Below are 26,913 nucleotides of genomic sequence, written 5' to 3' on the forward strand. Positions count from 1 at the left end.
TATACTTTTTGACCCTTGGTCTGACTTGATACTCGTCCAAGAGAATCTAAAAGATCGTCTGGAATTGCTTCTCCATTGTTGGTTTTCATCAGTTTATTGTAAATGGTTTTATATGTTGAGGTAGGTAGGTTAAGAATAGAATTGAAGGATCTGCTATATGCATTATGAATGCATATAGCAGGGGAGAGTAATCTCACCCGAAGGCATAGATTACGTAGAACTGTTGGCCTTGGAACCCACCAACGACCTTCAGTAGCTGTCTGCAATCTGTTATTGCACATGGTTTCCGTGGGGATTTTGGTGGGTTTCGGGCTTTGGGTAGCGGTTGCGGTGGGTGTTCTACGTATTTTATGCCTTTGGCAAGCCTAATGTTTTGTTTACTAAGTTCACAAAACTGACACTTGGGGAGGAAACTTTAGACGTTTCGGTATAACCTGGGTTGTTTTGAAACTACTCTCGACTGCACCTGGCCTTAGTTTTGATACCTTTTTTCTTGGACCAGATTTCTCTTTTATTACGTTTTCATATTATAAATGGTGTACAATACCAGGTTGGTAAGACACATTGTGACAGGTATCATTATTCATGAAATGTTTCGCTTTATCTGTCGACTACAGAGGTGACAGCAGTCTTGGAGACTAAATTGGAGTTAATTTTGAGCTCTACTCTCCAACCTTGATAAAAGATGGTCAGTCTCTTAGCCAGACTTTTTATTTACTTCTGATTTCTTACTCAGCATTGGCCAGCAGGAATACTGGAGTTTCATTTCATGTCTATTGTAAGCTCCTGTTGAACTTGATTATTGAAGGTTAACTTGTAGCAATTTCCCCACTGTTTTTTGCACTGACAGTTTCATCTGCGAATATTTTTACTATTACTACTATTAATGTTACTACTACTACCAGGACTTACTGCTAGACTGACTACCAGCACTTCTATTACTAATACTACCACCATTAGCATTATCACTATAAGATAAGATAAGATTTCGTTCGGATTTTTAACCCCGGAGGGTTAGCCACCCAGGATAACCCAAGAAAGTCAGTGCGTCATCGAGGACTGTCTAACTTATTTCCATTGGGGTCCTTAATCTTGTCCCCCAGGATGCGACCCACACCAGTCGACTAACACCCAGGTACCTATTTGCTGCTAGGTGAACAGGACAACAGGTGTAAGGAAACGTGTCGGAATGTTTCCACCCGCCGGGAATCGAACCCGGGCCCTCCGTGTGTGAAGCGGGAGCTTTAGCCACCAGGCCACTATCACCATTGGTATTACCGCAGATCTTACCAGTGCTACCTATACTACTATTGTTATTGTCACAACTGCTTTTACTGCTCCTGTCTGTACCACTACTACTGTTTTTTGAAACTTGGTCGCCTGACGCTCTTTGTAATTAACCCCCCCCCTTCCCCCACGATCTTTTGGTCTGTTATACTTTTTGACCCTTGGTCTGGCTTGATACTCGTCCAAGAGAAACCAAAAGATCGTCTCGAATTGCTTCTCCATTGTTGGTTTTCATCAGTTTACTGTAAATGGTTTTATATATTTAGGTAGTTAGGTTAAGAATAGAATTGGAGAATCTGCTATATGCATTATGAATGCATATAGCAGGGGAGAGTAATCTCCCCTGAAGGCATAGATTACGTAGAACTGTTGGCCTTGGAACCCACCAACGACCTTCAGTAGCTGTCTGCAATCTGTTATTGCACATGGTTTCCGTGGGGATTTTGGTGGGTTTCGGGCTTTGGGTAGTGGTTGCGGTGGGTGTTCTACGTATTTTATGCCTTTGGCCAAACTGTGCAAAGTTAAATGTTAATTCATTGAGTTTACACATTATAATAATCAAGGGGGAAGCGCTAAACCGGGAGGATTATACAGCGCCTGGGGGGGGATGTGGAAGGCATTCAGGCTTAATTCGGGGAACTGTAGCACAGATCCAATTCCCTAAATCAAGAGCCCCTCACCAACATCAGGGAACCTTCCTTGAGGGGTGAGTTTACACAATTTCATTATTTTTGAAAATTAAAACGGCGTTCAGGTTCCTATGAATATAAAAGTATTAACTTTCAGAATTGCAGTTGGTTTGATTGTAAGTAGTGAAGTCTAACGCTTCTGGCAGCAGACGTTAATGATGAAATTAATGAAATCCTCTGTGATCTGAAGTGGTGTTAATCGACAGAAAGGATTCACTAACTGATGCTGATGAGTAGAGTTAGGGGCGATTTAGATTGGTATTAGTGAGAATAGGATTATTAACCCTGCTGGGTTAGAAACCTAGAAAAAAAAGGGGTAGAGTGGGGGCTTGAATGTAGTGGTCCTCAGGTTGTGCCTAGGATGCCAGCCATAAGTGGCATGGTAAGGTAGGTTATGAATTCAGGCTAGCATAGTGGTAGGAAACTGGTATACGGCAGACCTCCAACTAGTTAGCACACTAGGCGGCTATGAGGGACGTGGAAGTGTAGGGGAAATACAATGTCTTAATGATCCTAAGTACCTTCATGTTAACTTTTACTTTCCAAAGGACACAAGTGCAACTAATGTGACATTTTATTGTGGCAACGTTTCGCTCTCCAGGAGCTTTATCAAGCCGTAACGGCTTGATAAACATATTGTCGGTAATTCTACCAACATTGTAATAATGTTAACTTTGGATGCCCTTTAAGGGGTGTCTTTGTACTAGTGAAGGTATCTTGATACAAGCAGTTGCAAGTACTCTCCCCTTCCTTGGATCAAACCTGATTGTTAGGCAATCCCCCAACCTGTGTATAACCCCTATGAACAATATATCTAGTTCTGGGAAATTTCCTTTGGATAAATGTGCACGTATGTAAAGTTGCTTGAATTGGGAGGGGAAAACAGCGTTGAACTCTCGGGGGGACAGGTCTATGAAGGTCCATCAGGTGTGATTCGTAGTAGTGGTGCAAGTTAAAAAAGTCAAGGGACATTAGGAGTAGGTTTGGCTAGGTTGTTATGGAGTTTACCCTCCAACTTGTTTCATTGCCGCAGAATCCTCCTGACAAGACAGAACACTGGAGACAGGTATCATAATAGCCTGTGTTAGAAGACTTTCTTGAACAAGTGTTTGGGCAGTGGATAGTCATCTTCACTGCAGTGTCGCATAGCTTCCTGGAGATACAAACACAAAAGGTCATGAAATTTAATGGTATCATACCTCAAACTACTACTAATGGCAGTATTGAGGCTATCCGCCTCATTACTACTATTGTTAGTAGGGTTGGGGTAAGTTTCCTTTTTTTTTTTCCCCGAGCTTAAAGCTCCCGCATTGTGTGAATGTTGTCGTCCTGCTCACAAATACAGCAGTTGAGGCTTGTCTTATTTCTTGTGTGTTCCTTGAACACCTGTGTGTGTGTTCCTTGAACACCTGTGTGTGTGTTCCTTGAACACCTGTGTGTGTGTGTTCCTTGAACACCTGTGTGTGTGTGTTCCTTGAACACCTGTGTGTGTGTGTTCCTTGAACACCTGTGTGTGTGTGTTCCTTGAACACCTGTGTGTGTGTGTTCCTTGAACACCTGTGTGTGTGTGTTCCTTGAACACCTGTGTGTGTGTGTTCCTTGAACACCTGTGTGTGTGTGTTCCTTGAACACCTGTGTGTGTGTGTTCCTTGAACACCTGTGTGTGTGTGTTCCTTGAACACCTGTGTGTGTGTGTTCCTTGAACACCTGTGTGTGTGTGTTCCTTGAACACCTGTGTGTGTGTGTTCCTTGAACACCTGTGTGTGTGTGTTCCTTGAACACCTGTGTGTGTGTGTTCCTTGAACACCTGTGTGTGTGTGTTCCTTGAACACCTGTGTGTGTGTGTTCCTTGAACACCTGTGTGTGTGTGTTCCTTGAACACCTGTGTGTGTGTGTTCCTTGAACACCTGTGTGTGTGTGTTCCTTGAACACCTGTGTGTGTGTGTTCCTTGAACACCTGTGTGTGTGTGTTCCTTGAACACCTGTGTGTGTGTGTTCCTTGAACACCTGTGTGTGTGTGTTCCTTGAACACCTGTGTGTGTGTGTTCCTTGAACACCTGTGTGTGTGTGTTCCTTGAACACCTGTGTGTGTGTGTTCCTTGAACACCTGTGTGTGTGTGTTCCTTGAACACCTGTGTGTGTGTGTTCCTTGAACACCTGTGTGTGTGTGTTCCTTGAACACCTGTGTGTGTGTGTTCCTTGAACACCTGTGTGTGTGTGTTCCTTGAACACCTGTGTGTGTGTGTTCCTTGAACACCTGTGTGTGTGTGTTCCTTGAACACCTGTGTGTGTGTGTTCCTTGAACACCTGTGTGTGTGTGTTCCTTGAACACCTGTGTGTGTGTGTTCCTTGAACACCTGTGTGTGTGTGTTCCTTGAACACCTGTGTGTGTGTGTTCCTTGAACACCTGTGTGTGTGTGTTCCTTGAACACCTGTGTGTGTGTGTTCCTTGAACACCTGTGTGTGTGTGTTCCTTGAACACCTGTGTGTGTGTGTTCCTTGAACACCTGTGTGTGTGTGTTCCTTGAACACCTGTGTGTGTGTGTTCCTTGAACACCTGTGTGTGTGTGTTCCTTGAACACCTGTGTGTGTGTGTTCCTTGAACACCTGTGTGTGTGTGTTCCTTGAACACCTGTGTGTGTGTGTTCCTTGAACACCTGTGTGTGTGTTCCTTGAACACCTGTGTGTGTTCCTTGAACACCTGTGTGTGTGTGTTCCTTGAACACCTGTGTGTGTGTGTTCCTTGAACACCTGTGTGTGTGTGTTCCTTGAACACCTGTGTGTGTGTGTTCCTTGAACACCTGTGTGTGTGTGTTCCTTGAACACCTGTGTGTGTGTGTTCCTTGAACACCTGTGTGTGTGTGTTCCTTGAACACCTGTGTGTGTGTGTTCCTTGAACACCTGTGTGTGTGTGTTCCTTGAACACCTGTGTGTGTGTGTTCCTTGAACACCTGTGTGTGTGTGTTCCTTGAACACCTGTGTGTGTGTGTTCCTTGAACACCTGTGTGTGTGTGTTCCTTGAACACCTGTGTGTGTGTGTTCCTTGAACACCTGTGTGTGTGTGTTCCTTGAACACCTGTGTGTGTGTGTTCCTTGAACACCTGTGTGTGTGTTCCTTGAGCATTGCTGTGATAAAAAAAAACGCAGTTTATTTATTACCATTTTAATAAAGTTTATCGAAACATGTAGGTTGAAGATATTCTAACTGCTGTGTGGTGAAGTCCATGTTGTGGACAGCTGCAAGGCTTCCGAGATGTCACCAGCAGCAAAACCCCAAAATAATGTCTGCAAAAGATGAAAGTATGGACATTACTAAATTATTCATGGACTGCATTAAGCAATAGTTTGAATTCTTACTATGTATTTAAAATGCTTCCTTCAATATTTTGTAGAAAGAAAAATTGATAAAATATTTTCAAAGCTGATTTCAAAAATTACCATGAAATTGGAGTAATCCAAGTTTTTTTTTTTTAGCTTACCACAGGTTGATAGAACTGGAAGAGCTGAAGGTGTTGACGGTGTGGTGGATGGCAGAGGAGTGACTAGTGGCGCCACTATTCTTGACCTCTATGGCTAAATGGCGCCATTGACCTGGAGGAGGGGGGGGGGGTGATGACGTCAGTGGTTGTTGTAGGGAAGGTCGTTAGGGGATGGTCGGGGGTTGGCTGCTGGTGGAGGGGTTTGGGAGTGACTAGTTAGTTGTTACTGGTGGGAGGGTGATGGAGAGGGGATGGTTGTCACTTGGTAATTACTTAAGCCCTAAAATATGGAATTCATTACCAGAAGATATTTGTGGAAAATTGCATTTATCTGAATGTATCATTATATACATAACAGTAAATGAACATAGATAATTATTATTTATCAGTTAGACAAGTAGGAATTTGGGACACCTAGGTCACAAAAATGTCCCCCTTCGATACCTAACACTGTCATATCCACAAGTTGCTCTGGACCTATTAATTATAAATGTAATATACATCACCAGGAATGTTGGTAAATATATAAATTTGTGGACTGTATATTAAAATTAAAAAAGGATTATAGTATATACACACATTTATATAACAGAGAATATCTTAATCATAACACTCACCAATTTGACTGGAGATTAATGTGTCATGTACAGGACCTCCCCTTTTGCCTACATTTGTGAAAATTTTACTGGCCAGAAATTAAACATAAATTAGACAGCTTATCTGAGGTTCCTGGAGTTGTCCTGTCCTGTCGCCTGATATCTCAAGTTATGCAGGAATGCACATCAAACAATTTCGCCTCCTATTTGAGAGGTGTCAACCCAATTTTAACCTCTAGAGCACGAAAATTCCTTCCCATTACACTAACGTTGTATCCAATTCAAAAACCAAAATGGCGACCAACTCCCCCAGCCGCAGGTTTCCCATTTTTGATATCATACTTCTTTTAAAAATATAATATAGGGCATCAATTTACCTATAAATTACCGTATTTCCGGAAAATATATACAGTATTTTCCACAATATTAAAGTAACCCAGTCTAAAAATAAATTTAAGACTCTTCTCAAAAGCCACTTAATCACCCTAGACTAAAAGCTAAATACTCAGTACACACATACTCACCTATGTACTCCCACATCATAACTTCAACAATCACTTTGAACCTTTTATCCATTGTTGACAGGATTATAATTGAACCATTATTTTCACAAAAAGCATTTAGACTATATGAATATATCCTTTGTCTTATACAAATTTAATTCACTTATAATTAATAATCTACTGTTCAACTATGAAATAATTACAACCCTACTGTACACTTATGATATAATCCTTAGTGTTAAGTAGTCTGTAAGCCAATAATGTTAAGTTGGCCCATAATGCCTAGGTGTAATAGTCTCTCTGCATTGCAACCCACTATTGTAAATATAAAATATCAATGTACTGTTTGTAAAGACATAAAATAAATAAAGTTACTGTATGTTAACATGGATTCATTCGCCGCTTGACCTGAGCAGAGTGTGGACGTGTGACTACTGCCCTCTGCTGGCCATTGGAGGAGACTTATATTTTCACAACATGGCGCAGTCTGTGAGAAGGCGTGTGCACATGGTGTGCCTTGAATTGGTGCATGGTGCAATAACGCCTCAGTCTGCACAAGTGCTTTTACCGCAAATTATCCGTGACACCTATGGTGTTGCGGATCAAGAACTGTATGGTGTGGCGCTAAATGGTGCCTATCGCATTTTCGTCAAGTTGAGATCAGCTGGAGTGTATGAACGGCTGGTTGACAAATACCAGGACAGGAGCGTGGACGTTAATTCAGCGATATGTGTTCGACTCATCGACGTGTCTAGGCATTGCACATGGGTGAAAGTCCGAAATGTGCCATTTGAGACGGACGAGACTGATCTGCGGAATGTATTTAAACAGTATGGACCTGTACACCTGGCTATGGCTGGTAAATGGACGGATGGGGCGTATGCCGGCTTGCCGGATGGTACGTTCAAGCTCAAGATGATGTTGCGGCATTCCATCCCGTCTTACGTCATACTGGACGCATTTAGGACGCAGGTAATGGTGTACTACGCTGGGCAGCAGAAGACGTGTAGGTTATGTGGTGCATATGACCATATGGCGGCCAGTGTGGGAGATGGCAGCGGAGACAGAAACTAGGTAGTGAGATGGTGAAAGAGCCAGAACCGGAGGTGGGTCATGCTGATGAGTCACCTGTATATAGAAGTGGCACTTCCTGGAGTGAGGAAGTGGAGCGTGAGCTGCCACTGGTGGGTACCAGCCCATCACTGTCACAGTTAGTGGGAAGTGAGGCATCTGCCTTGGAGAACGGGAAGACTGTGCAGATTGGTGACGTGCGGGTAGAGGGAGGCCTACTGGTGAACGTGAAGGAAAAATCCTTTGAGAAGGTTTCTGAGGATAACTTGAGAATGGTGAGGAGTACTGTTCAGATTGAAGATGAGCAACTTGGAAGATTGGCGAACATGGCAGATGACTCGCCAGGAGTGGTGGAAGTGATTGAGGTGAATGCTGAGATTCACAGGGAGGCATCCAGTGAGTTGGAAATGGATGCAGAGTGTCAACCATAAGAGGGCGGCGACATATTCCGACTCGGATGATGTTTTGACCCCGGCACAGAGACCGGGGAAAAAGCCGTGGGTTGATGTGGTGCGTGGGAGCTCTAAAGGTACGCCTGGTCTGGTGTTGAATCAGGGGAAGCCACAAATGGGCAGTGGAGAGAAAAGTGGAAGAAGCAGACACACTGGAAGCATGTCAGTGAAAGGTGAAATGGGACAGAGGGTGAAATCACATAAGTAGGTTTCCAGTGTATGACAGTGAATATTAATGGATTGTGTGCGAGTGAGAAGTGTCTGTGGGTAAAGGGATTTTTAAGACGTTATGCTATAGACATTGTTTTTGTGCAGGAACATAATTTCAAGCTGGGAAGGGAATTGGAGGTGGATGGGTACAGTGTGTTTGTGATGTATTCGGAGCGAATGAAGGGAGGGGTGGGAATCCTGATCCGAGAGACAAGCCCGTTTGTTGTTCTTAGGAGTGAAGGGGGGGGGGTCGTGTGTTAAGAATAGATGGGTGGTGGAGAGGTAACAGGATGGCAGTAGTTTGTGTGTATGTGCCGGTTGAGAATGATGTAAGGGTAAGGAATGAATTTGTGAATAACGTATTGGTATATTATTTGCGGTCATTACCGTCAGTGACAATAGTTGGTGGCGACTGGAACTGTGTGGTGCGAAGGAAGGATGTGGAACCGAGAGGGGCAGGGTGTTTTTTGGCAGGTTTAGGGGATCTATTGAGAGGTGTGGGATTGAGGGATATGGTTGGAGGGGATTGCGAGATAGAGCACACATTTCATAGAAAGGGATATGCTGCATGATTAGATAGGTTGTATGTGACAAGGGGAGTGAGGGTGACGCGGGTGCAGACGGTGAATGTCGTCTATTCAGATCATAGGGCAGTTTATGCTGATTTAAATTGGGACGGTTTGCCTAAGAGATATTTGGGGTACTGGAAGCTGAATGTACGACTACTGGGTGAGGGGGTGGAGGGAGGGGATTTTGAAAGTTTGTGGGAGGACTTATGGGGTGGGGGTAAGAGTGCAAGCGATTTATTGGGGTGGTGGGATGGGGTTGCGAAGAGGAGGATCAGGCAATATTATGTGCGAAGGGGAAAGAATGAGGCATGGATGACATATGGGCTTCAACAGTATTTAGAGGGGCGGTTGCAGGGTTATGAGAGGGGTGCTGTGGTAGGTGTGTATCCAATGGAGGAAATTGAAGCGTTAAAGTGGCAGATAAGAGATATGCACAATGAGAGATTTGATGAGGCGAGGGTGCAAGGTGGGTTAGAGGAGGCGATTTGGGGTGACAGCCCATCAGCCAGTGTGTTACGGGGCCAGCGGAGACGCAGGTTGGCAATGGAGATTGATAAGCTGGTAGTACACGAGAACTTAGGTGGGTATACAAAGGGTCAGGAGTTGCGAACTACTGAGGGTATGAGTGGTTTTATGGATAGTTGGTTTGGGAAATATTTGCGGAGTATAGGAGTGAACGGTGAGGATTTAGAGAGATTGGGAGAGAATGTATCTTGTGTGCTGAGTGGAAGTGATCGTATGGCATTGGGAGGGGATATTGAAGAGGGGGAGGTATGGAGAGCTTTGGAGAATATGGCGAGAGGTAAAGCGCCAGGTATAAATGGGTTACCTTGTGAATTCTATGTGAAGCATTGGAGTGTGTTGAAGGATTTTTTAGTGAACCTGATGAATGTGATGAAAAGTGAGGGGAGGATGGGAGAGTTGCAGCATACTGCAGTAGTAGTATTGATTCCAAAAGGGGAAGGCCCTACTACAGTGCAGAACTACAGGGCATTGTCGTTGTTATGTGCTGATTATAAGATATTCGCAAAAATCTTGGGGAACAGGTTGAAGTGCGTGATAGAGTTGTTGCGAGAGATCAGTATGGGGTGCCTGGGAGGACGATGTATGAGGGACATGGAATAATAAAAGATTTTGTGGAAAGTATGGAGGGGGAGAATAAAGGGGGGGAGGTGTCTTAGCATTGGATTAGCAGGCAGCATATGATTGCGTAGAACGAGAGGCACTGTGGCATATCTTACGGAGGCAGGGTTTTGGGGAAGAGATGGTGCGTTGGATTGAGACTTTGTATAATAGGGTAGGTGTACGTGTGCAGGTGAATGGGAAACTGGGAGAGTGGGTTTCAATGGGTAGAGGCATAAGGCAGGGTTGTCCTCTGTCACAACTGTTGTTTGCTTGTATACAGGACCCTTTTTACAGGGCAGTGGGGAAATGTTTAGGGGTGGATCGTGGTGTGGAGAATGGAGGGATGGGAATAATAGGGTATGTGGATGATACAACAATTCTAATGAGCAGGGAGGAAAGTTTACATGAGGTGGAGGATGTAATTGGTGGTTTTGAAGGAGTTACAGGTTTAAAAGTGAATGTGGAGAAATCGAAATTATTGGTCTTAGGGAATTGGGTAGGGAGGGCGCGATGGGAAACAGCTGTGCGTTGGTGTGTGGTGGATAGACTAAAGGTGTGTGGGATAATTTATATGGGGAATGCCGGGGAGGCACGGATGGTTAATTCTGGGAGGGCAGTGGATAGGGCTACCGCAGTGTTCCACCTCAAGTTCTCATGTTTCTCTTTTGTAGTTAAATGTTTTGAGACCCATGCATTTGACGATACATCAACGTGTAATAGTGGTGAATGTAATGTTATATAGTATGGTCTGGCATGTGGCAGCAGTATATCCGTTGGCAGGACCGGACATAACTAGAATGCTAAAAAAGGTTTTTCGTTATATATGGGGTTCTGGGTGTGACTGGTTGGGTAGGAGTGTTATGCTACCGGCCGACAAAGGTGGATTGGGTTTAATAGATATAAGATTAAGGGTTAAGTGTATATATTTGAAGAGGGGGTTTCTCCGAGTGGAAGGTCGTGTGGGGAAGGGTGTGCAAGCATTATATGAGGAGGCACGAAGGTGGTGGGTAGGATCAGAGATGAAAGAGTGTGAGGATGTGCTGCGAGCTTTATTGTATGTTAGAGATCCGTCTAGGATACGGGTAGGTGTTCTGGAGCGTGCTGTAGGGGTGAGGGTGATTGCAAATGTTGAGGGCATATACCCAATGTATGCATGGGGAGACATTTGGGTAAGGTTGTGGTTGGTGCGCATCAGACCAAGAGTGAGAGAGGTAATGTTTCGTTTCCTTCATGGAATATTGCCGTCTGGTGTGGTGCTTCGGGAGAGAGGGTTGATGGTGGAGGACGTATGTAGAGCGTGTGGGGATAGGGAGACAGCTTTTCATGTAGTATATTTTTGTAAAAATTTGGAGTGTATACGGGAGTGGATGAGTGGGATTTTGAGGAGGGTGGGTGGGGGAGGGATATCGGTATTAAGGGCATTGAGTTTAGATGTGGGAGGTGTGGAAGAGTCTGTGCAGCGTGCTTTGGTGTACATCATAACGGATTTTGTTTTCGTATCATGGGCCATGAGGGGTAATGGGGATTGGATGGTGCGAAAGAAGGTATTGGCTGCAACAATGTACAAAACACTTAGTCGTAATAGGGGGATATATGGAAGTAGATGGGAAAGGGCTTTTCCTGAAGGATATCGAAGTATGAATGTCAGAGGTCTGTTGGCGGAGTGAAAAAAAAAGGGGGGGGGGATGTGTTAGGAATTTCAGGGGTTGCACCGGGCTCGTCTCAGAATTTGGGAACGTATGAGGAGTTCCTTGATATGGTGTGAAATGGCAGCGTAGTTGTGGAGTGTGTTTTAAGTAAGTTTGTGGTGGTTCGTAAGGGAAAAGTTGTTAAGATTTTTATGGACATGGAAATGAGCAATATTTGTGTGAATGTGAAAAGTATACGGTCATACTCAGGATGGTTTACTGATGTATGTTATGGATAAGTTAAATTTGGAATATGTTGTAATGTATTATCAGGACTGGTGGTTGTATTAAAGCAAAGGACATGCGGGCGTGATAAATATGTCTGTGTACCAAATGTACTGCTAATAATGAGATAATGCAATGTGTGTGATTTTTATCATACATTAAGTGTATATAGCAGTATGTAAGAGAGAATTTCATGTACTCAGTATGGGTTGTATATTAGTATTCATTGAAGTTCAATGAATATTATTGACGAGTGATGGGTATATAAGGACGTGTTCATGTACAATGTGTTAAGTAGGGTTAGGATGGTGAGGCAAGAAATGCTGCAGTCTGTGGAATAAGAATATAGTACTTGTTTAAGTTAATGTTTATTAGTAATGACTATGTATATTTTATTATACGGTAGAAGAAGTTTGTTACTTAAAAATGGAAATTATATTTGAAAAGTACATTGCCTGTACATTGCAGAGTCACTTGTTTGCACAGAACTGCTAAATGCCTCAAATGATGTAGTGGAAGTTTTAGCAGTAAAGGTCGAGAACCAAAACCTAGTCATTGTGGTAGTCTACAAGCCTCCGGATGCAACATCCCAGCAATTCCAGGAACAGCTGTTAAAAATTGACCACTGTCTGGAAAACCTTCCAGCTCCTGCACCCAACATCTTGCTCCTGGGGGATTTCAACTTAAGGCACCTAAAATGGAGGAATATAGCAAATAATATTGTTGCAGTAATAACACCAGGAGGCAGCTCTGATGAAAACTCACACTCAGGCGAGCTTTTAAATCTCTGCACAAAATTCAATTTAAACCAGCAAATAATAGAGCCTACTAGACTGGAGAATACACTAGACCTCATCTTCACTAACAATGATGATCTGATAAGAAATGTCACCATATCAAAAACAATATACTCAGATCACAACATAATTGAGGTTCAGTCATGTATGCGCGGAGCCCCAGACCGACATAATGAGATTAGTCACGAGGGAGCATTCACCAAATTCAACTTCAATAACAAAAACATAAAGTGGGACAAAGTAAACCAAGTCCTAACCGATATAAGCTGGGAAGATATACTAAGCAACACAGACCCCAACTTATGCCTAGAACAGATTAACTCGGTAGCACTCGATGTATGCACAAGGCTTATTCCTCTAAGAAAAAGGAGGAGTAGATGTAAAACAGAAAGAGACAGGCGCTCCCTTTACAGGCGACGGAAAAGAATAACAGAGCGGCTAAAAGAGGTCAATATATCTGAAATGCGTAGGGAGACACTGGTCAGAGAAATAGCAAGCATCGAACTTAAGCTAAAAGAATCCTTTAGGAGTCAGGAATCGCGGGAAGAACTAAAAGCCATAAATGAAATCGAAAGAAACCCAAAGTATTTCTTCTCCTATGCCAAATCAAAATCGAGAACAACGTCCAGTATTGGGCCCCTACTTAAACAAGATGGGTCCTACACAGATGACAACAAGGAAATGAGTGAGCTACTCAAGTCCCAATATGACTCAGTTTTTAGCAAGCCGCTAACCAGACTGAGAGTCGAAGATCAAAATGAATTTTTTATGAGAGAGCCACAAAATTTGATTAACACAAGCCTATCCGATGTTATCCTGACGCCAAATGACTTCGAACAGGCGATAAATGACATGCCCATGCACTCTGCCCCAGGGCCAGACTCATGGAACTCTGTGTTCATCAAGAACTGCAAGAAGCCCCTATCACGAGCCTTTTCCATCCTATGGAGAGGGAGCATGGACACGGGGGTCGTCCCACAGTTACTAAAAACAACAGACATAGCCCCACTCCACAAAGGGGGCAGTAAAGCAACAGCAAAGAACTACAGACCAATAGCACTAACATCCCATATCATAAAAATCTTTGAAAGGGTCCTAAGAAGCAAGATCACCACGCATCTAGAAACCCATCAGTTACACAACATGGGTTTAGAACAGGTCGCTCCTGTCTGTCTCAACTATTGGACCACTACGACAAGGTCCTAAATGCACTAGAAGACAAAAAGAATGCAGATGTAATATATACAGACTTTGCAAAAGCCTTCGACAAGTGTGACCATGGCGTAATAGCGCACAAAATGCGTGCTAAAGGAATAACAGGAAAAGTCGGTCGATGGATCTATAATTTCCTCACTAACAGAACACAGAGAGTAGTCGTCAACAGAGTAAAGTCCGAGGCAGCTACGGTGAAAAGCTCTGTTCCACAAGGCACAGTACTCGCTCCCATCTTGTTCCTCATCCTTATATCCGACATAGACAAGGATGTCAGCCACAGCACCGTGTCTTCCTTTGCAGATGACGCCCGAATCTGCATGACAGTGTCTTCCATTGCAGACACTGCAAAGCTCCAGGCAGACATCAACCAAATCTTTCAGTGGGCTGCAGAAAACAATATGAAGTTCAACGATGAGAAATTTCAATTACTCAGATATGGTAAACATGAGGAAATTAAATCTTCATCAGAGTACAAAACAAATTCTGGCCACAAAATAGAGCGAAACACCAACGTCAAAGACCTGGGAGTGATCATGTCGGAGGATCTCACCTTCAAGGACCATAACATTGTATCAATCGCATCTGCTAGAAAAATGACAGGATGGATAATGAGAACCTTCAAAACTAGGGAGGCCAAGCCCATGATGACACTCTTCAGGTCACTTGTTCTATCTAGGCTGGAATATTGCTGCACACTAACAGCACCTTTCAAGGCAGGTGAAATTGCCGACCTAGAAAATGTACAGAGAACTTTCACGGCGCGCATAACGGAGATAAAACACCTCAATTATTGGGAGCGCTTGAGGTTCCTAAACCTGTATTCCCTGGAACGCAGGACGGAGAGATACATGATTATATACACCTGGAAAATCCTAGAGGGACTAGTACCGAACTTGCACACGAAAATCACCCACTACGAAAGCAAAAGACTTGGCAGACGATGCACCATCCCCCCAATGAAAAGCAGGGGTGTCACTAGCACGTTAAGAGACCATACAATAAGTGTCAGGTGCCCGAGACTGTTCAACTGCCTCCCAGCACACATAAGGGGGATTACCAACAGACCCCTGGCAGTCTTCAAGCTGGCACTGGACAAGCACCTAAAGTCAGTTCCGGATCAGCCGGGCTGTGGCTCGTATGTTGGTTTGCGTGCAGCCAGCAGCAACAGCCTGGTTGATCAGGCTCTGATCCACCAGGAGGCCTGGTCTCAGACCGGGCCGCGGGGGCGTTGACCCCCGGAACTCTCTCCAGGTAAACTCCAGGTAAACTCCAGTGTTTGTTCGCTTGTAGGATGATGTAGTGTTTGTTCGCTTGTGGGATGATGTAGTGTTTGTTCGCTTGTGGGATGAATGTAGTGTTTGTTCGCTTGTGGGATGATGTAGTGTTCGCTTGTAGGATGATGTAGTGTTTGTTCGCTTGTAGGATGATGTAGTGTTCGCTTGTGGGATGATGTAGTGTTTGTTCGCTTGTAGGATGTAGTGTTTGTTCGCTTGTGGGATGATGTAGTGTTCGCTTGTAGGATGATGTAGTGTTTGTTCGCTTGTAGGATGATGTAGTGTTTGTTCGCTTGTAGGATGATGTAGTGTTCGCTTGTGGGATGATGTAGTGTTCGCTTGTAGGATGTAGTGTTTGCTTGTAGGATGATGTAGTGTTCGCTTGTGGGATGAATGTAGTGTTTGTTCGCTTGTGGGATGATGTAGTGTTTGTTCGCTTGTGGGATGATGTAGTGTGTGTTCGCTTGTAGGATGATGTAGTGTTCGCTTGTAGGATGATGTAGTGTTTGTTCGCTTGTGGGATGAATGTAGTGTTTGCTTGTGGGATGAATGTAGTGTTTGTTCACTTGTGGGATGATGTAGTGTTTGTTCGCTTGTGGGATGATGTAGTGTTTGTTCGCTTGTGGGATGTAGTGTTTGTTCACTTGTGGGATGATGTAGTGTTTGTTCACTTATGGGATGTAGTGTTTGTTCGCTTGTAGGATGATGTAGTGTTTATTCGCTTGTGGGATGATGTAGTGTTTGTTCGCTTGTAGGATGATGTAGTGTTTGTTCGCTTGTGGGATGAATGTAGTGTTTGTTCGCTTGTAGGATGATGTAGTGTTTGTTCGCTTGTGGGATGATGTAGTGTTTGTTCGCTTGTGGGATGATGTAGTGTTTGTTCGCTTGTAGGATGATGTAGTGTTTGTTCGCTTGTGGGATGATGTAGTGTTTGTTCGCTTGTGGGATGAATGTAGTGTTTGTTCGCTTGTGGGATGATGTAGTGTTTTTTCGCTTGTAGGATGATGTAGTGTTTGTTCGCTTGTGGGATGAATGTAGTGTTTGTTCGCTTGTAGGATGTAGTGTTTGTTCGCTTGTGGGATGATGTAGTGTTTGTTCGCTTGTGGGATGATGTAGTGTTTGTTCGCTTGTGGGATGAATGTAGTGTTTGTTCGCTTGTGGGATGATGTAGTGTTTGTTCGCTTGTAGGATGATGTAGTGTTTGTTCGCTTGTAGGATGATGTAGTGTTTGTTCGCTTGTAGGATGTAGTGTTCGCTTGTAGGATGATGTAGTGTTCGCTTGTAGGATGTAGTGTTTGTTCGCTTGTAGGATGATGTAGTGTTTGTTCGCTTGTAGGATGATGTAGTGTTTGTTCGCTTGTAGGATGATGTACTGTTTGTTCGCTTGTAGGATGATGTAGTGTTTGTTCGCTTGTAGGATGATGTAGTGTTTGTTGGCTTGTGGGATGAATGTAGTGTTTGTTCGCTTGTGGGATGATGTGTTTGTTCGCTTGTGGGATGTAGTGTTTAAAAACCATACCCCCGGCCGGGATTGAACCCGCGGTCATAGTCTCAAAACTCCAGCCCGTCGCGTTAGCCACTAGACCAGCTAGCCACAATAAAATTCATCCAACTAGGTATATTTCTACACCATAGGAAGGTGTAGGATGTAGTGTTTGTTCGCTTGTGGGATGAATGTAGTGTTTGTTCGCTTGTAGGATGATGTAGTGTTTGTTCGCTTGTAGGATGATGTAGTGTTCACTTGTGGGATGAATGTAGTGTTTGTGCGCTTGTGGGATGATGTGTTTGTTCGCTTGTGGGATGTAGTGTTTAAAAACCATACCCCCGGCCGGGATTGAACCCGCGGTCATAGAGTCTCAAAACTCCAGCCCGTCGCGTTAGCCACTAGACCAGCTAGCCACAATAAAATTCATCCAACTAGGTATATTTCTACACCATAGGAAGGTGTAGGATGTAGTGTTTGTTCGCTTGTGGGATGAATGTAGTGTTTGTTCGCTTGTAGGATGATGTAGTGTTTGTTCGCTTGTGGGATGAATGTAGTGTTTGTTCGCTTGTGGGATGAATGTAGTGTTTGTTCGCTTGTGGGATGAATGTAGTGTTTGTTCGCTTGTAGGATGATGTAGTGTTTGTTCGCTTGTGGGATGAATGTAGTATTTGTTCGCTTGTGGGATGAATGTAGTGTTTGTTCGCTTGTGGGATGAATGTAGTGTTTGTTCGCTTGTGGGATGAATGTAGTGTATGGGAGTGAGTGGAACGAATCATTTGTTATATTATACTGTGTTTAGTTTTTCTGTGGTGAGGTGTAGAGATTGTTATTTTCTAACCTTTATTTGTTTATTTATTTATTTATTTTTTATTTATTTATTTATTTATTTATTTATTTATTATAAATTTGTGCACACATACAGAGGTACAAAAAAATACAGATAAGAGCAGTATGCCAAAGCCACTTATACTATGCATAGCATTACGGGCTGGCTTAAAATTAACTTAAGATTAACTAAGCAATGATGAAGTCAGTGATAAAACATTAATGTAAACAGATTACTATAAAGCACAAGTGAGTATTACAAAGACAGGTCATATGAAGGATTCTGTTAGGTAGTGTATTTAAAAAATAATAAAGTTAGATTGGGTTTTAGGTTTAACATTTATGTGATATAATTGTGAGAAACATTTAAGATATACAATTTATAAGGTTCAGTTATTCAGTATTTATTTGGTTTTGGGTGAGTAAGTGATCTTTGAGTAGAGACTTGAACTTATAAACAGGTAGTGTTTCTTTTATATTTACAGGTAATGAATTCCAGATTTTAGGGCCTTTTATGTGCATTGAGTTTTTGCATATTGTGAGATGAACACGAGGAACATCAAAGAGTGATCTGTGTCTTGTGTTATGGTCATGTGTTCTGTTGAGGTTGGCAAGGAGATGTTTGAGGGGAGGGTTAATATCAGAGTTAAGTGTTCTATGTATGTAATAGGTGCAGTAATAAGTATGGATGTTTTGTATGGTGAGTAGGTTTAGTGTATTGAATATTGGTGGAGTGTGCTGCCTGTAGTGAGAATTTGTTATCATTCTAACTGCAGCCTTTTGTTGGGTAATTAGTGGTCTGAGATGGTTAACTGTTGTTGAGCCCCATGCACAAATTCCATAGGTGAGATAGGGGTAAATAAGAGAGTGATATAGGGCCAGGAGGGCTGACTGTGGAACATAGTACCGTATCTTCGATAGTATGCCTACAGTCTTGGAAATTTTCTTAGAAATTTGTTGTATATGTGTATGAAATTTGAGTCTATTATCAAGGTGGATTCCTAAGAATTTTCCCTCTGTTAGCTTTGTGATAGGTGATCCGTTTATCATTATGTTAAGAGGGACATCTGTAGCTCTGTTACCAAACTGAATGAAGTAGGTTTTGTCAATGTTTAGTGTAAGTTTGTTAGTCCTCATCCAGGTAGATATTTTCTGTAATTCGGTATTTACAGTATTGGCTAGTGTGACTGGGCTCGGGTGAGAGAAGACGTATGTAGTGTCATCTGCAAATAGTGTGGGTTTCGTAATTTATTGAGGTGTTATGTATTATGTATTTGATATGAAGTTTAATATACAACAATAATAAGTGTGTAAAGAATTTTTGGATAATTGAGAATGTCTTCGTAAATACAGTTTTATGTATAATGTAAATACCTGTAACATTCTTTGGGTTATATTGCATATTGTGTTTATGGCTGCAATTTTGGATGTAATAAACCCACCTGTATTTGAAGCTATGGGCTGTCTTTAGTTTAGTTAAATGTATGTTATGTGTAATGGGTTTTTTTTTTTGGGGGGGGTATCAAACTTTTTTAGTTGAACGTATGTTTTCTTATGTATAAGTTTAGTGCTAAGGTAGGGAATGTGGAGTTTTCTTTTGTTATATATAATGGATACGTTTCATTGCTTACATTGTCTACATGTATAATTGTGTATTGCGTTTTTCAATAAAAAAATAGTCTCTTTGCATTGCAACCCACTATTGTAAATATAAAATCTCAATGTACTGTTTGCAAAGACATAAAATAAAGTTAGTGTATGTTAACGTGGCTTGAACCTTGATATTTGAAACGCCCTGGACACTAGCCCAAAGACGCTTATTTGCCACATATTCGTAATTGTAATGAACAATGTCCATGGACTCGTTTTGAAAACCGTCTCCTTGATGTTGGGCTTACGTATTTGACATCTTTTGTGGGTTTAGTGCTTAGTTTTGATCAGGGCCGGATTTAAACCTTGGGGGCGGCCCTCAGCATGGAAGTTAAATTGAATGACAAATAAGAAATGAACTGATACGAATGATGAACAGCAGTTTTTGAAAAAAAATGTTAGGTTTCGAAGAAGTCTGATTTTTATTTTTCTCAGTTTTATTGACTAAGAATAACTATAATTTTCAGTTTGTAATATATTCCGTCTACACTGTATAATAATTACCGATGTGTATTTATTTACAGATAGAACCCGAAAGTGTGACACCAAAGATATAGATAGATACATATTGGTAATTATTACGTTTATGCCTTGGTGCTTTTCGCTCTTCCCCTGTTGAGAGCCTCTATACAGAAGCGAATGTTCCATCCTTGTCTGATCGCCGTGATGCCCATTGTCTTCGCTACTATGTACGCTCTCACGATCTCCACAATCCTTCCATTTATAGAATGGTCACTGATATTAGTAGACATTCTTTATTTGTTCGCCGCCCCTGTTTGCTCCGTCCCTTTTCTCTTCGCCTACATTCGCTCTTGTCTTCCCTTCAGTTACCACCTTTATATGTTCATGTAGCATCTCACTTTTCCCTACCCCCCTGGGAAGTTCCAGCTGTTTGGGTCTGTTCTTTCTCACTCCCTTGCTCGAAAGCCCAACTGCCTACGGTGGCTTCCCGCTCTTTTTCTTGATCACTTCCACTCTCATTCTCATGCCATCGCTGTGTACACAGATGGCTCTAAGTCTTCAGACGGCGTCGGATTCGCAGCAGTGTTTCCGGACAGTGTCGTGCGGGGGCATTTACTATCTTCGGCTAGCATTTTTACTGCTGAATTGTATGCCATTCTTGCAGCACTTATTCGTATCGCATCTATGCCTGTGTCATCATTTGTGGTAGTCTCAGACTCCCTTAGTGCTCTACAGGCTATACGAAAATTTGATACATCTCACCCCCTAGTTCTCCGTATCCAACTTTGGCTACGCCGTATCTCTACCAAACATAAAGATATTGTTTTTTGTTGGGTCCCTGGTCATGTCGACGTACAGGGCAATGAATAGGCAGACACTGCTGCGCGGTCAGCAGTACATGACCTACCAATTTCCTATAGAGGTGTTCCATTTCTGGACTATTTTGCTGCAATAGCTACCCACCTTCGCACCCGTTGGCAACAACGTTGGTCAACTCTGCTTGGTAACAAACTTCATTCTATTAAACCGAACATAGGTTACTGGCCGCCGTCTTGTCATCAGTGCCGAGGTTGGGAGACCACTCTCTCCCGCCTTCGCATTGGCCACACTCGTCTTACTCATGGGTATCTCATGGAGAGGCACCCTGTTCCTCTCTGTGAGCAGTGTCAAGTTCCAGTATCGATTAGCCACATTCTGTTAGACTGCCCTCTCTATCAACGAGCACGCAGAATTTACCCCCAACGTCGTCTTCGTTCTACTACTCTCTCTTTACCTTCCCTTCTTGCTGATGGACCCTCCTTTAATCCTGACTCTCTCATTGACTTCTTGACAACGACTGATTTACTCCACAAACTCTGATGATACTTTTCGCACTCCCCTCAGCCCTTTACCCTTTCACCATCCACTACCCTGCTGTTATCCGTAACCTATTACTCATCCATCTCCCTTTTGCCACCTGATGCCCTCGCTTCCTTCCTGCCCTGCAGCGCTGTATAGTCCTTGTGGCTTAGCGCTTCTTTTTGATTATAATAATAATACTAATGTATAGTGTAGATGGAATATTTTACAAACCGAAAATTATAATCAGTTATTCTTAGTCAATAAAATTAAGAAAAATAAAATTAGACGTCTTCGAAACCTATTTTTTTTTCGAAAACTGCCGTTTATCATTCATTTTGGTTCATTTCTTATTTGCAATTAATTTAATTCCCATGTTGAGGGCCCCCCAAACCTAAAGTGGCCCAGGCCCCGCAAGGTCTAAATCCGGCCCTACCGGTACGGCTGGATAACGTGTTTCCATAAGACACCTGCTGTCCATGTTCACTCATCAGTATAAAATGGGTACCTGGGTGTTTGTTGACTGGTGTGGGTCGCATCCTGGGACAAAACTGACCAAATTTGCCCGAAATGCTCTGTGTAACAATCGGCTTTCTATATGTTCATGATTGCAGCCATGTATAAACGTAAGTAACCATTCTTACAATATTCATTACCTTTGTAACTTGTGAGTTCATTACCTTTGTAACTTGTGAGTTCATTACCTTGTACCTAGTTCAGCCATCAAAACTTTGGAGCCCGGTCCCTGGACCCATTGTGTACCTCTGTAATCTGTAAATACCTTTGTAACTTGTCATGATTGTGACTAGACCTACCTGGAGTTCATTACCTTTGTAAATTGTGAGTTCATTACCTTTGTAAATTGTGAATTCATTACCTCTGTAACTTGCTCAGCTATCAAAACTTTGAGGCCCAGTCCCTGGACCAATTATGTACCTCTGTAATCTTTTGACTACCGCCCACAGGATGGGTATGGGGTGCATAATAAACATATTAAACTAACTATATGGTAGTATGTCATTGATGTCAGCTAGGCCTGTATACCTTGTACATGTACTTGTAGAAATAAAGACCCCGATGGAAATAAGTCACTGTCTGACTTTTTTGGGTTATCCTAGGTTCTCTACACACATGCTGCTATGTATGATAATTCTATGTAACTGTATTTGTGTATACCTGAATAAACTTACTTACTAAATGTGTGAATTATAAATATAATAGTGAATGGTGGTGTATTAGTTACTCGTTTTCTTTAAAAAGAAAGCCATGTTCATTTTCTTTTAAAAGAATAGACGGAAGACTGCGTCAAACATTAGCGTCTTCCCCCACCCGGGTCTGAATTCAAATTCAAAGTTTATTCTCTATAAGGATTACAATGTTGAATTTACAGAATTTGGTTATTGTGTGGTTTACATGTAGTTAAATAATGATTACAGAGTGTACCACTAGAACGCCTAGCATGGCTAGGCATTTCGGGCAGACTTAGTTTAATTCTTTATTTTAAAATATTACAAACTATGAGGCAAGTTGGTATTATGGTTAAGTGACTAAATACTAGTTTGTGAGTTTAGCAATGTGAATGTTTTTGTTTTGGCACAGTACATAGTTTCAGTATTGGAGTATCATAGGATTCATTATTTTAAGATTGAGATTAATATTTCTGTTTATGGTCAAATGGGTGGTATTCGTGTAGTTAGTTGATGGGGTGTATCAGGGAGATAAGATGTTTTCTAATGGTAGTTTTGAAGGTGATGAATGTGTCTGCAGTTCTAGAGTTCTCAGGTAGGGTGTTCCAGATTTTAGGGCCTTTGACATACATTGAATTTTTGTAAAGGTTTAGTCGGATACGGGGAATGTCGTAGAGATGTTTGTGTCTGGTGTTATGCCTGTGGGTTCTGTCACAACTATCAAGAAAGCGTTTTAGGTCAAGGTTGATATTGGAGTTTAAGGTCCTGTAGATGTAGATTGCACAGTAGTAAGTGTGGATGTACTGAACAGGGAGTAAGTTTAGATCTATGAAGAGTGGGGGGGGGGTGTTGCCAGGGATGGGATTTAGTGATTATTCTTTCTGCAGCTTTTTGTTGGGTTATTATTGGCTTTAGGTGTGTTGTTGCAGTTGATCCCCAGGCACAAATAGCATAGGTGAGGTATGGATAAATAAGTGAGTGGTATAGTGTGAGAAGGGCATTTTGCGGCACGTAGTATCGTATCTTGGAGAGGATCCCAACCGTTTTGGATACTTTTTTGGTTATGTGTTGGATATGGGTGCTGAAATTCAGGTTGTTGTCAAGGTATAGGCCTAGGAATTTGCCCTCATTATGTCTGGTAATTAGAGTGTTGTCGATCTTAATGTTAATTTGTGCATCTCCTGCTCTGCTACCAAACATAATATAGTAGGTTTTGTCAGTGTTAAGCGTAAGTTTATTGGCTGTCTTCCAAGTCGATATTTTGATCAGCTCCTCGTTAACAATGGTGTTGAGGGTGGCAAGATTAGGGTGAGAGATGACATAAGTCGTGTCGTCAGTTAGTTTAATATGTTTATTATGCACCCCATACCCATCCTGTGGGCGGTAGTCAAAAGATTACAGAGGTACATAATTGGTCCAGGGACTGGGCCTCAAAGTTTTGATAGCTGAGCAAGTTACAGAGGTAATGAATTCACAATTTACAAAGGTAATGAACTCACAATTTACAAAGGTAATGAACTCCAGGTAGGTCTAGTCACAATCATGACAAGTTACAAAGGTATTTACAGATTACAGAGGTACACAATGGGTCCAGGGACCGGGCTCCAAAGTTTTGATGGCTGAACTAGGTACAAGGTAATGAACTCACAAGTTACAAAGGTAATGAATACTGTAAGAATGGTTACTTACGTTTATACATGGCTGCAATCATGAACAAATTTTAGAGTAATGAGCAATTCACACTTCCACACCCGGTCACAACTGTAGTGAGTTATTGGTGTCGTCAGCAAAGAGAATGGGTTTCAGGTGTTGGGATACGTTTGGAAGATCATTGATGTATATGAGGAAGAGCAGGGGACCAAGGACACTTCCCTGCGGAACTCCAGTACCAAGTGGCCGTGTTGTTGATGCTGTGCCTTTAATGGTGACACACTGATACCTATTAGTAAGGTAAGATTTGAAATAAGCAAGCGCATGGCCTCTTATACCGTAAGGGTCAAGTTTGTGGAGTAGGATGTCGTGGTCTACTGTGTCAAAAGCTTTTCTTAGGTCAATAAAAATTCCTAGTGGATATTCCTTATTTTCCAATGCTGTGTAAAGCAGATCTAGCATTTTTATGATTGCATCATTAGTGCTTTTATTTTTCCTGAATCCAAATTGGCAGGGGTTGAGTATGTTTTGTGTTGTTATAAATGAATATAGTCTCCTGTGCACGAGTTTCTCAAAGATTTTGGATAGCAATGGTAAGTTTGATATTGGCCTATAGTTGTTTAAGTCTGTAGGGTCACCACCTTTATGTATTGGTGTAACCCTTGCCATCTTGAGTAGTTTTGGGAAGGTGCTAGTTTCTAGTGACTTGTTAAAAAGTAATGAAATAGCATGCGAAAGGATATGGGCCGCTCGCTTGTACAGTAATGGTGGGACATGAGACAGATTCCCCGAGTTATTTTTAAGTGACTTTATAATCTCGGTGACTTCCGAGGGCTCAGTTGGTGCAAGATAGAAGGAATTTGTGAAATTCCCATCTAGGTAGTCCCCGGCATGGGCATTGGTATGTGGGATTTTATTGGCGAGATTAGATCCTATGGTTGAGAAGAAGTCGTTTATCTTGTTAGCTGTGTCAGTGGGATGTAGTGGTGTTTCATTAGGTTTAGTTAGGACAATATTCTTGGTTTTTTTCAGTTTGTGGGTCCCTAGAATCTGAGAGTGTTTTCCAGGTCTTTTTTATATTTCCTCTAGTGTCTGTGAATCTACTGGAGTAGTATAGTTGTTTGGCTTTCTTTATTACTTTGGTGAGAACTGATGAATGGTGTTTAAGAATATCTTTGTATATTAAGCCCTGTCTATATTGCTTTTCATATTGGTGTTTCTTGCCAATGGATTTCAGAATGGTGCTGGTTAGCCATGGGCAACCAAGCCGTTTGTTTGTGATCTGTTTCATTTTTATAGGACAATATTTGTTGTATAGTCTAAGTAATTTGTTAAGAAAAATGTCTGTCCAGTCATCAATACCATTGGCCTTGGAGAATTCTGTAGGCCAGTCAACAGTCTCTAGGTCAGCTGTGAACTTCCTTATTGAGGCCTCATCATTGAGTCTAAATGAGACTTTGTTGTATTCAAGTGGTGGTTTACTAATGTTTGTCAGGAGGAAGGTAGGGTAGTGGTCTGTAGTGCTATCTGTGATTATCCCTGATTTAAGGGGGGCTAGTATATTGGTCCATATGTGGTCTATAATGGTTGCACTTGTCTCAATGAGCCTGGTTGGTTTAGTTATTGTTGGTATGAGAAGTGTGTTGTTCATATTGTTGATGAAATCAGTTACAGGCTGATCATCTAGTAAGCCAAGGTTGATGTTGAAGTCTCCAGCTAAGAGAAGGTGGTGCTTATTCATTTGTCTGTTTGTTATTAGTGACTTTAATTTCTCACTGAAATTTGGGATGTTTGTGTGAGGTATCCGGTAAATGGCACCGATTGTTATAGGTGTCTTAAGGTTTTTTACAGTAAAATTAGCAAAAATGTATTCCCCATATTCATCACGAATTAATAATACCTGTATTTCTAAAAGTACATGTACAAGGTGTACAGACCTAGCTGACATCAATGACATACTACTACGTAGAAAGCCGCTTGTTCTGCAGAGCATGTCGGGTAAATTAGGTAAATTTTGTCCCAGGGTGCGACCCACACCAGTCGATTAACACTCGGGTACACATTTTACTGATGGGGAAACAGACACCCGGTATCGAACCCAGACACTCGCCGTGTGAAGCGAGAGCTTTAGCCACCAGGCCACGGGTACAAAACATACATATCTAGGTCAACAAACAATGGTAAATACAATGTAAAGTGTCAAAAACCTCACTATTTTTGACGAATAAATTTTAAAATATTTGGCTGTTTTGGAGGTGTCAGTACCCTAAGTATGTTATTTTCCTATTATATTTTCCACATGCACGAAATTACATAAAGCTTCTATTTCAGGAAGGTAATCCATGCGTTAAGTATGATTTCGTAGTACTTATAAATTGCATGGCGACGTGGAGTTCTTAACTCATTTACCAACTGGGTGTGTCGTCTGGGTCTCCTTGTGTGTCGTCAGTTTCCTCGTGTGACATCAATATCTCGTGGAAAATAAGCTTCATTTTACAAGGACCCCAGTGGAAGTGAGTCACTTTGACTTTTTTGGAGTTATCTTAGGTACTTTACATATATGTTACAAAGTATAATGATACTTTGTGTAACTATATGTACCTGTACCTAAATAAACTGTCATACATGTATTTGGCTCCCTAACAGTAAACTTGTGCAACTCCACAGACAGTTGGATGCTAACCATCCCCTCCCAGTTTGCTTTTGACGAAGAATAGGAGCTAGCTTAATTAAGCTTCTGAAAAAGTTGCTTCAGTGCATGAAAGGATAATTGACTAATCAAAAATATGGTAAAGACTTAGGTGTTAATAACAAAGGTGTATTAAATAATCCAATCCAAGACATTACGTTCTTGTGGCTTCATTGATTACCCACCCCTCAAATACTGAGTATCCGCTGTTCATTTCCCGATACGGGTGGAAACGTTGAAAGTTTCCTTACACCTGCTGTCGTTGTTCACCTAGGAGTAAGTAGGTACCTGGGTGTTAGTTGACTGGTGTGGCTCTCGTCCTGCGGAACAAGATTGAAGGACGAATGAATATTAAAATGGTATAAAATACTGACAGGTTGTTAAAATGATTGAAGGACCACGATGGAAATAAGACAGACTCCTCAATGAAGCACTGACTTTCTTGG

General features: G+C 42.0%; 2 long non-coding RNA genes across 3 annotated transcripts in view; one reads left to right on the top strand and one right to left on the bottom strand.

Annotated features, from left to right (window-relative positions):
* LOC138854967 (uncharacterized) overlaps positions 1 to 26,913 on the top strand; it is a 77,175-nt gene that overhangs the window by 5,185 nt on the left and 45,077 nt on the right. The window contains exon 3 of one of the 2 annotated variants that reach the window (XR_011394138.1): positions 26,110 to 26,291. The exons of the other annotated variant lie outside the window; for it this stretch is intronic. This is a non-coding gene — a long non-coding RNA (uncharacterized lncRNA). The remainder of the gene's footprint in view (positions 1 to 26,109; positions 26,292 to 26,913) is intronic. 2 annotated transcript variants of the gene reach the window in all.
* On the bottom strand, positions 5,124 to 5,761 carry LOC138854968 (uncharacterized). The gene is made up of 2 exons (XR_011394140.1): positions 5,456 to 5,761; positions 5,124 to 5,261 (listed from the first exon to the last, which is right to left on the bottom strand). It is a non-coding gene; the product is annotated as an uncharacterized lncRNA (long non-coding RNA).

This window comes from Cherax quadricarinatus, chromosome 76 (assembly GCF_038502225.1).
Source record: "Cherax quadricarinatus isolate ZL_2023a chromosome 76, ASM3850222v1, whole genome shotgun sequence".
Classification (NCBI taxonomy): domain Eukaryota; kingdom Metazoa; phylum Arthropoda; class Malacostraca; order Decapoda; family Parastacidae; genus Cherax; species Cherax quadricarinatus.